Source organism: Rattus norvegicus, chromosome 9 (genome assembly GCF_021556685.1).
Source record: "Rattus norvegicus strain SHRSP/BbbUtx chromosome 9, alternate assembly SHRSP_T2T, whole genome shotgun sequence".
In the NCBI taxonomy this organism is placed as follows: Eukaryota; Metazoa; Chordata; class Mammalia; order Rodentia; family Muridae; genus Rattus; species Rattus norvegicus.
In genome coordinates, this window is record NC_141542.1 from 12,473,956 (window position 1) to 12,483,961 (window position 10,006).

At 40.8% G+C, this 10,006-nt stretch overlaps 1 protein-coding gene across 1 annotated transcript in view; it reads right to left on the reverse strand.

Annotated features, from left to right (window-relative positions):
- LOC148003312 (sulfotransferase 1C2A-like) overlaps positions 1-9,548 on the reverse strand; it is a 77,406-nt gene extending 67,858 nt beyond the window's left edge. The window contains exon 1 of the mRNA XM_087567962.1: positions 9,077-9,548. The gene's annotated coding sequence lies outside the window, so the exon portion shown is untranslated. The remainder of the gene's footprint in view (positions 1-9,076) is intronic.
- Between the last annotated feature and the right edge of the window lie 458 nt (positions 9,549-10,006).

The following is a 10,006-nucleotide window of genomic DNA, read 5'->3' on the forward strand; positions in this document are numbered from 1 at the left end:
CTTAAAGTTGACAATAAAGTAGCCAGGATACCGCTGAGCCTTGAAAGAATTACAAAATTGAGACTGTACGTTTGAGATTGTGAAAGCAGCCAGTCACAAAAGAACCTGAGTGACTGTACTTGCAGGAAATGTGGAGAATTGACAAATCTATTTCCAGTTTTAAAGAGTCATAGATGAGTCATGTGGGGGATGGAAGGACTCAGAAGGTAGATGAAGACCACAGGATTTCTTTGAGAAGTGATGACAGTATTTTAACATGGAAGGAGGCAAAAACCTGTGAACATACTGAAAATCCCTCAACTCATACATTTTGATCATATTCTTTTCCTCCCCCAAATACTCCCAGATTATCTTCAAAGTACTTTTATTTCCTTGTCTTAAAAACAAAACAAAACCAAAATGTAAAAGTACAGATTCAATTAAGCAAAGTGAAGTCATTCTTAGGTTTCAAACCTGGGACAATGGCTGAGATGTCTATTTAACATATCAAAGCAGATGCTGCCTATTAGGATCTCCACACAACCCTCAATCTTAACTTGTTATAGAGTTCTAATGGGTGCAGACCCTGCTGTACCCTGAACTTTTCAGCCCAGAGGGCTCTTTATACCTTTGGGCCTCCTGCTGCAGTGCCTGTCTTGTCTGTCTCCCCCCCACCCCCCGTGGACCCCCCCCCCCCCGGTTCCCTGTTTACTCACATGGCAAAACTCAAGCTGGTCTTGTCCTCACTGAACTCTCCCATTTGTTCCTGCCTCTGACTATGCTCTTCTCAATATCTACAATAAATCTCCTCCAACATTTCATTCTCTCTCTCTCTCTCTCTCTCTCTCTCTCTCTCTCTCTCTCTGTCTCTCTCTCTCTCTCCCTCCTCTTAACCCTCCCTCCCCCCTCTTTTTTCTCTTTCTTTTTTTTATTCATCCATTTTGTATTGGGTCACTATTCTTGAAGATGAAGCCTGTCCTACAGAGTGATTGATACATCCAGTTTCACTCCACTGAAGAAAACTCATTTTCCCAGTTCTAGCAGTTACCAATTTTAAGTAGCTTCTAATTAGGGATGCTACTTTGGGTCTATTTCTCCCCTGTGCTAGGATTTTGGTCTGGCTTAACGTTGTCTTTTGCATGTAGTCAGGGTCATTCTCTTTGAGTGCTTGTGCACCTTCCCTATTGTCTGGAAAATACTTCTTTGTTGGACTCATCGACTATTTCAGTCTCTTTCTACCTCCTTTCCTTCATAGATTACTGAACCTTGAGAGGAGTTGTTTCACAGAGTCATCCTATTTGGGGCCAAATGCTCCAAATCTCTTACTCTTTGCACGTTGTCCACTTGTAGTGTCTCTTAACTACTGTCTACTGCAAGAAGCTTCTCTTGTGAGGGTTGAGTGATGCAGTTGTCTACATCATTAGGAGTCATCCTATTGCTGTGTTCACTTAGCAGAAAAATATAAAGTTTTCCCCTAGTAATCATGACCTATTTTACCTCGGGTTATTGATCATGAACAGTGCCAAATATGGCTACTATTCTCTTGGAGCAGGCCATAAATTCTATCCAAGCGGTTGGTTATTAGCATAACATATTAGACCAGAAAGTATACCTTGCATTGAGGTTGCTATTATAGCTCACAGAATTTTTAGTGTTCTTTGTATGTATGTCCAATGCTAGTATAGCTGGCTCTTTTGCTAGATCTATTTTCTGCTTTTTGAGAAATCTTCATATTGATTTCCATATTGGTAATTTTTTATCAGCAATGAATACATGTTCACCATTCCTCAAATCCTCACTAAGATCAGTTGTCATTTAGTTTATTAATATTGGCTATTCTTAGGGGAGTGAGGGGAAATAGTTTTATACCCACTTTAAAATTGTTTTTTCCCCTCAATGGTCACTCTTTAGTTATAAATATAGTTTGGATGATAACCCTCTTTTAAACGTATAATCAATCAGTCAGGATATTTTTCTATTCTGCAGGCTGACATTTGAATAATGATGATCTTTGCTGTACAGAAAATTTTCAACTTCACTAGATTAAATTTATTAATAATTGGTTTTAATCACATTCCTGTTTAAAAACTATTTTCTTCTTTGATGAATTCAAGCCTCTCTCCCACTTAAACTTTTACCAAACTGAGGAAGATTTCAGCAGATGGAAAGATCTCCCATGCTCATGGATTGGCAGGATTAATATTGTAAAAATGGCCATTTTACCAAAAGCGAAAAACAGATTCAATGCAATCCCCATCAAAAGACCAATCCAATTCTTCAAAGAGTTAGACAAAACAATTTGCAAATTCATCTGGAATAACAAAAAAACCAGGATAGCTAAAACTATCCTCAACAATAAAAGGACTTCCCGGGGAATCAGTATCCCTGAACTCAAGCAGTATTACAGAGCAATAGTGATAAAAACTGCATGGTATTGGTACAGAGACAGACAGATAGTCCAGTGGAATAGAATTGAAGACCCAGAAATAAACTCACACACCTATGGTCACTTGATTTTTGACAAAGGAGCCAAAACTATCCAATGGAAAAAAGATAGCATTTTCAGCAAATGGTGCTGGTTCAACTGGAGGTCAGCATGTAGAAGAATGCAGATCGATCCATTCTTATCACCCTGTACAAAACTTAAGTCCAAGTGGATCAATGACCTCCACATCAAACCAGATACACTCAAACTAATAGAAGAAAAAGCAGGGAAGCTTCTCGAAGACATGGGCACTGGAGAAAATTTCCTGAACAAAACACCAATGGCTTATGCTCTAAGATCAATAATTGACAAATGGGATCTCATAAAACTGCAAAGCTTCTGTAAGGCAAAGGACACTGTGGTTAGGAAAAAACGGCAACCAACAGATTGGGAAAAGATCTTTACCAATCCTACAACAGATAGAGGCCTTATATCCAAAATATACAAAGAATTCAAGAAGTTAGACTGCAGGGAGACAAATAACCCTATTAAAAAATGGGGTTCAGAGCTAAACAAAGAATTCACAGCTGAGGAATGCCGAATGGCTGAGAAACACATGAAGAAATGTTCAACATCTTTAGTCATAAGGGAAATGCAAATCAAAACAACCCCGAGATTTCACCTCACACCAGTGAGAATGGCTAAGACCAAGAACTCAGGTGACAGCAGATGTTGGCGAGGATGTGGATAAAGAGGAACACTCCTCCATTGTTGGTGGGATTGCAGACTGGTACAACCATTCTGGAAATCAGTCTGGACGTTCCTTAGAAAATTGGACATTGAACTACCTGAGGACCCAGCTATACCTCTCTTCGGCATACACCCAAAAGATGCCCCAAAATATAACAAAGACACGTGCTCCACTATGTTCATAGCAGCCTTATTTATAATAGCCAGAAGTTGGAAAGAACCCAGATGCCCTTCAACAGAGGAATGGATACAGAAAATGTGGTACATCTACACAATTGAATATTACTCAGCTATCAAAAACAATGACTTTATGAAATTCATAGGCAAATGGATTTAACTGGAAAATATCATCCTGAGTGAGCGAACCCAATCACAGAAAAACACACATGGTATGCACTCATTGATAAGTGGCTATTAGCCCAAATGCTTGAATTACCCTAGATGTACAGAGCACATGAATCTCAAGAAGGATGACCAAAATGCGAATGCTTCACTCCTTCTTCAAAAGGGAACAAGAATACCCTTGGGAGGGAATAGGGAGGCAAAGTTTAGAACAGAGGCAGAAGGAACACCCATTCAGAGCCTGCCCTACATGTGGTCCATACATATACAGCCACCAAACTAGATAAGATGGATGAAGCAAAGAAGTGTAGGCAGACAGGAACCGGATGTAGATTTCTCCCGAGAGACACAGCCAGAATACAGTAAATACATAGGCGAATGCCATCTTAAACCACTGAACTGAGAACGGGACCCCGGTTGAAGGAATCATAGAAAGAACTGAAAGAGCTTGAAGGGTCTTCAGACCCCATATGAAAAACAATGCCAACCAACAAGAGCTTCCAGGGACTAAACCAGTACTCAAAGACTATTCGTGGACTGACCTTGGGCTCCAACCTCATAGGTAGAAATGAATAGCCTAGTAAGAACACCAGTGGAAGGGGAAGCTCTTGGTCCTGCCAAGACTGAACCACCAGCGAACTGGATGGTAGGGGGGATGGTGGTAATGGGGGGAGGATGGGGAGGGGAAGAACCATAAGAAGGGGAGGGTAAGGAGTTAGGGGGATGTTGGCCCAGAAACCGGGAAAGGGGATAACAGTCAAATTGTAAATAAGAAATACCCAAGTTAATAAAGATGAAATATATATATATATATATATATATACATATACATGAAATGAAAAGAAAAAAGAAATTCACGCATTTTTTACATTTTCCAGTTTAGTGTAATAAAGTTTTTTAAACTATTTCTTTATGGTTCTCTGAATTTCCTCAGTGTCTGTTGTAATGGCCCCCTTTCACATCTCTAATTTTCCTAATTTTGATTCTCTTTCTTTTTTTTTTGTTTTCTTTTTTTTTTTTTTGTATTAACTTGAGTATTTCTTATATACATTTCGAGTGTTATTCCCTTTCCCGGTTTCCGGGCAAACATCCCCTCCCACCTCCCCTTCCTTATGGGTGTTCCCCTCCCAACCCTCCCCCCATTGCCGCCCTCCCCCCATAGACTAGTTCACTGGGGGTTCAGTCTTAGCAGGACCCAGGGCTTCCCCTTCCACTGGTGCTCTTACTAGGATATTCATTGCTACCTATGGGGTCAGAGTCCAGGGTCAGTCCATGTATAGTCTTTAGGTAGTGGCTTAGTCCCTGGAAGCTCTGGTTGCTTGGCATTGTTGTACTTTTGGGGTCTCGAGCCCCTTCAGGCTCTTCCAGTTCTTTCTCTGATTCCTTCAATAGGGGACCTATTCTCAGTTCAGTGGTTTGCTGCTGGCATTCGCCTCTGTATTTGCTGTATTCTGGCTGTGTCTCTCAGGAGCGATCTATATCCGGCTCCTGTCGGTCTGCACTTCTTTGCTTCATCCATCTTGTCTAATGGTTGTACCAGTCTGCAATCCCACCAACAATGGAGGAGTGTTCCTCTTTCTCCGCATCCTCGCCAGCATCTGCTGTAACCTGAGTTTTTGATCTTAGCCATTCTCACTGGTGTGAGGGGAAATCAAGTTTCTCTCCATTTAGTTTAATGTTAGCAACTGGTTTGCTGTATATGGCTGTTACTATGTTTAGGTATGGGCCTTGAATTCCTATTCTTTCCAGGACTTTTGTCATGAAGGGGTGTTGAATTTTGTCAAATGCTTTTTCAGCATCTAATGAAATGATCATGTGGTTTTGTTCTTTCAGTTTGTTTATATAATGGATCACGTTGATGGTTTTCCGTATATTAAACCATCCCTGCATGCCTGGGATGAAGCCTACTTGATCATGGTGGATGATTGTTTTGATGTGCTCTTGAATTCGGTTTGCCAGAATTTTATTGAGTATTTTTGCGTCGATATTCTTATGGGAAATTGGTCTGAAGTTCTCTTTCTTTGTTTGGTCTTTGTGTGGTTTAGGTATAAGAGTAATTGTGGCTTCATAGAAGGAATTTTGGAGTGATCCATCTGTTTCAATTTTGTGGAATAGTTTGGATAATATTGGTATGAGGTCTTCTATGAAGGTTTGATAGAATTCTGCCCTAAACAGGTCTGGACCTGGGCTCTTTTTGGTTGGGAGACCTTTAATGACTGCTTCTATTTCCTTAGGAGTTATGGGGTTGTTTAACTGGTTTATCTGTTCCTGATTTAACTTCGGTACCTGGTATCTGTCTAGGAAATTGTCCATTTCCTGTAGATTTTCAAGTTTTGTTGAATATAGGCTTTTATAGTAAGATCTGATGATTTTTTGAATTTCCTCTGAATCTGTATTTATGTCTCCCTTTTCATTTCTGATTTTGTTAATTTGGACACACTCTCTGTGTCCTCTCGTTAGTCTGGCTAAGGGTTTATCTATTTGTTGATTTTCTCAAAGAACCAACTTTTGGTTCTGTTGATTCTTTCTATGGTCCTTTTTGTTTCTACTTGATTGATTTCGGCTCTGTGTTTGATTATGTCCTGCCTTCTACTCCTCCTGGGTATATTTGCTTCTTTTTGTACTAGACCTTTTAGGTGTGCTGTCAAGCTGCTGACATATGCTCTTTCCTGTTTCTTTCTGCAGGCACTCAGCGCTATGAGTTTTCCTCTTAGCACAGCTTTCATTGTGTCCTATGAGTTTGGGTATGTTGTACCTTCATTTTCATTAAATTCTAAAAAGTTTTTAATTTCTTTCTTTATTTCTTCCTTGACCAGGTTATTATTGAGTAGAGCATTGTTCAATTTCCACGTATATGTGGGCATTTTTCCCTTATTTTTATTGAAGACCAGTTTTAGGCCGTGGTGGTCTGATAGCACGCATGGGATTATTTCTATCTTTCTGTACTTGTTGAGGCCCGTTTTTTGACCAATTGTATGATCAATTTTGGAGAAAGTACCATGAGAAGCTGAGAAGAAGGTATATCTTTTTGCTTTAGGATAGAATGTTCTATAAACATCCGTTAAGTCCATTTGGCTCATGACTTCTCTTAGTCTGTCTATGTCTCTGTTTAATTTCTGTTTCCATGATCTGTCCATTGATGAGAGTGGGGTGTTGAAATCTCCCACTATTATTGTGTGAGGTGCAATGTGTGTTTTGAGCTTTAGTAAGGTTTCTTTTACGTATGTAGGTGCCCTTGTATTTGGGGCATAGATATTTAGGATTGAGAGTTCATCTTGGTGGATTTTTCCTTTGATGAATATGAAGTGTCCTTCCTTATCTTTTTTGATGACTTTTAGTTGAAAATTGATTTTATTTGATATTAGAATGGCTACTCCAGCATACTTCTTCTGACCATTTGATTGGAAAGTTGTTTTCCAGCCTTTCACTCTGAGGTAGTGTCTGTCTTTGTCTCTGAGGTGTGTTTCCTGTAGGCAGCAGAATGCAGGGTCCTCGTTGCGTATCCAGTTTGTTAATCTATGTCTTTTTATTGGGGAGTTGTGGCCATTGATGTTGAGAGATGTTAAGGATTAGTGATTATTGCTTCCTGTTATATTCATATTTGGATGTGAGGTTTTTTTGTGTGCTTTTCTTCTCTTTGTTTTGTTGCCAAGACGATTAGTTCCTTGCTTCTTCTAGGGTATAGCTTGCCTCCTTAAGTTGGGCTTTACCATTCATTACCCTTTGTAGTGCTGGATTTGTAGAAAGATACTGTGTAAATTTGGTTTTGTCATGGAATATCTTGGATTCTCCATCTATGTTAATTGAGAGTTTTGCAGGATACAGTAACCTGGACTGACATTTGTGTTCTCTTAGGGTCTGTATGACATCTGTCCAGGATCTTCTGGCTTTCATAGTTTCTGGCGAAAAGTCTGGTGTAATTCTGATAGGTCTGCGTTTATATGTTACTTGACCTTTTTCCCTTACTGCTTTTAATATTCTTTCTTTATTTTATGCGTTTGGTGTTTTGACTATTATGTGACGGGAAGTGTTTCTTTTCTGGTCCAATCTATTTGGAGTTCTGTAGGCTTCTTGTATGCCTATGGTTATCTCTTTTTTTTAGGTTAGGGAAGTTTTCTTCTATGATTTTGTTGAAGATATTTACTGGTCCTTTGAGCTGGGAGTCTTCACTCTCTTCTATACCTATTATCCTTAGGTTTGATCTTCTCATTGAGTCCTGGATTTCCTTTATGTTTTGGACCAGTAGCTTTTTCTGCTTTACATTATCTTTGACAGTTGAGTCAATGATTTCTATGGAATCTTCTGCTCCTGAGATTTTCTCTTCCATCTCTTGCATTCTGTTGGTGAAGCTTGTATCTACAACTCCTTGTCTCTTCTTTTGGTTTTCTATATCCAGGGTTGTTTCCATGTGTTCTTTCTTGATTGCTTCTATTTCCATTGTTAATTCCTTCAACTGTTTGATTGTGTTTTCCTGCAATTCTTTCAGGGATTTTTGTGATTCCTCTCTGTAGGCTTCTACTTGTTTATTAATGTTTTCCTGTGTTTCTCTAAGGGAATTCTTCACATCTTTCTTGAAGTCCTCCAGCATCATGATCAAATATGGTTTTGAAACTAGATCTTGCTTTTATGGTGTGTTTGGATATTCTGTGTTTGCTTTGGTGGGAGAATTGGGCTCTGATGATGCCAGGTAGTCTTGGTTTCTGTTGCTGGGTTCCAGCGCTTGCCTCTCGCCATCAGCTTATCTCTAGTGTTAGTTTGTTCTGCTATTTCTGACAGTGGCTAGACTTTCCTATAAGCCTGTGTGTCAGGAGTGCTGTAGACCTGTTTTCCTGTTTTCTTTCAGCCAGTTATGGGGACAGAGTGTTCTGCTTTCAGGCGTGTAGTTTTTCCTCTCTACAGGTTTTCAGCTGTTCCTGCGGGCCTGTGTCTTGAGTTCACCAGGCAGGTCACTTGCAGCAGAAAAGTTGGTCTTACCTGTGGTCCCGAGGCTCAAGTTCGCTCGCGGGGTGCTGCCCACAAGCTCTCTGGGGCGGCAGCAACCAGGAAGATCTGTGCCGCCCTTTCCGGTAGCTTCCGTGCACCAGGGTTCCAGATGGCGTTTGGTGTTTTCCTCTGGCATCCAAGATGTGTGCAGAGTGCAGACTCTTTTGGTTTCCCAGGCATGTCTGCCTCTCTGAAGGTTTAGCTCTCCCTCCCACGGGATTTGGGTGCAGAGAACTGTTTATCCAGTCTGTTTCCTTCAGGTTCCAGTGGTGTCTCAGGCGCAGGGGTCCTGCCGGTCCTGGGCCCTCCCCTACGGGAACCCAGAGGCCTTATACAGTTTCCTCTTGGGCCAGGGATGTAGGCAGGGGTGGGCAGTGTTGGTGGTCTCTTCTGCTCTGCAGCCTCAGGAGTGCCCACCTGACCAGGCGGTGGGGTCTCTCTCCCACGGGGTCTGGGAGCAGAGAGCTGCTGCGGGCCGGGATCCGCGGGTGTGGGACTCCCGGTAAACACAGGACATGCCCGGTCCTAGAGGAATTCTGCCTCTGCGTGTCCCGAGTTCATCAGGCAGGTCTTTTGCAGCAGAAAAGTTGGTCTTACCTGTGGTCCCGAGGCTCAAGTTTGCTCGTGGGCTGCTACCCACGAACTTTCTGCGGTGGCAGCAACCAGGAAGATCCGTGCCGCTGTTTCCAGGAGCTTCAGTGCACCAGGGTTCCAGATAGCGTTTGGTGTTTTCCTCTGGTGTCCGAGATGTGTGTGCAGAGTGCAGTCTCTTCTGGTTTCCCAGGCGTGTCTGCCTCTCTGAAGGTTTAGCTCTCCCTCCCACGGGATTTGGGTGCACAGAACTGTTTATCCGGTCTGTTTCCTTCAGGTTCCGGTGGTGTTGATTCTCTTTCTTTTCTGGCTAATTTGTCTAAAAGTCTGTCAGGACTATTAATTTTTTAAATGAAATAGTTCTTAATTTCACTTACTTTTAGCGTATTGCTTTTTTTGTTTATTTCTATCTTATTAGTTTGATCTCTGTGTTTGATTATTTCTTTCTGTCTGTACTTTTGGGGTAATGCTTCTGCTTGTTTTTTTTAAAGTGTTCATGTGTATCATTAACTTATTAATATGAAATCTTTCCAAGAGTTTTTGTGCAGACATGCAGAAAGTCAGAATGACCTAGATAGATAGTCTGCATGCTCTAAGAAAATCAGATGTCAGCCCAGAATACCTAGTAAAACTATCAAACATAATGAAAGGTTAAAGAAAAAACATTTCACAGTAGGGACAAATATCAGCAATTTCTGTCCACCAATTCATTTCTACACACGGCATTAGTTATAGACCAAAAGAAGGCACAATGAGTAAATAATCCCAAAACACGTAGGCAAAAGATGATTAAAAAGTGAGTCAGGAACACAAAAACAACAGGAATTAATAAATACTCCTTAATAATAACTGTTAATATTTTTAATTTCTTAATAAAAAATACAGAATAAGATTTTTTTTTTGATTAGAAAGCAGGATCCTGCTCCCTGGAAGAAG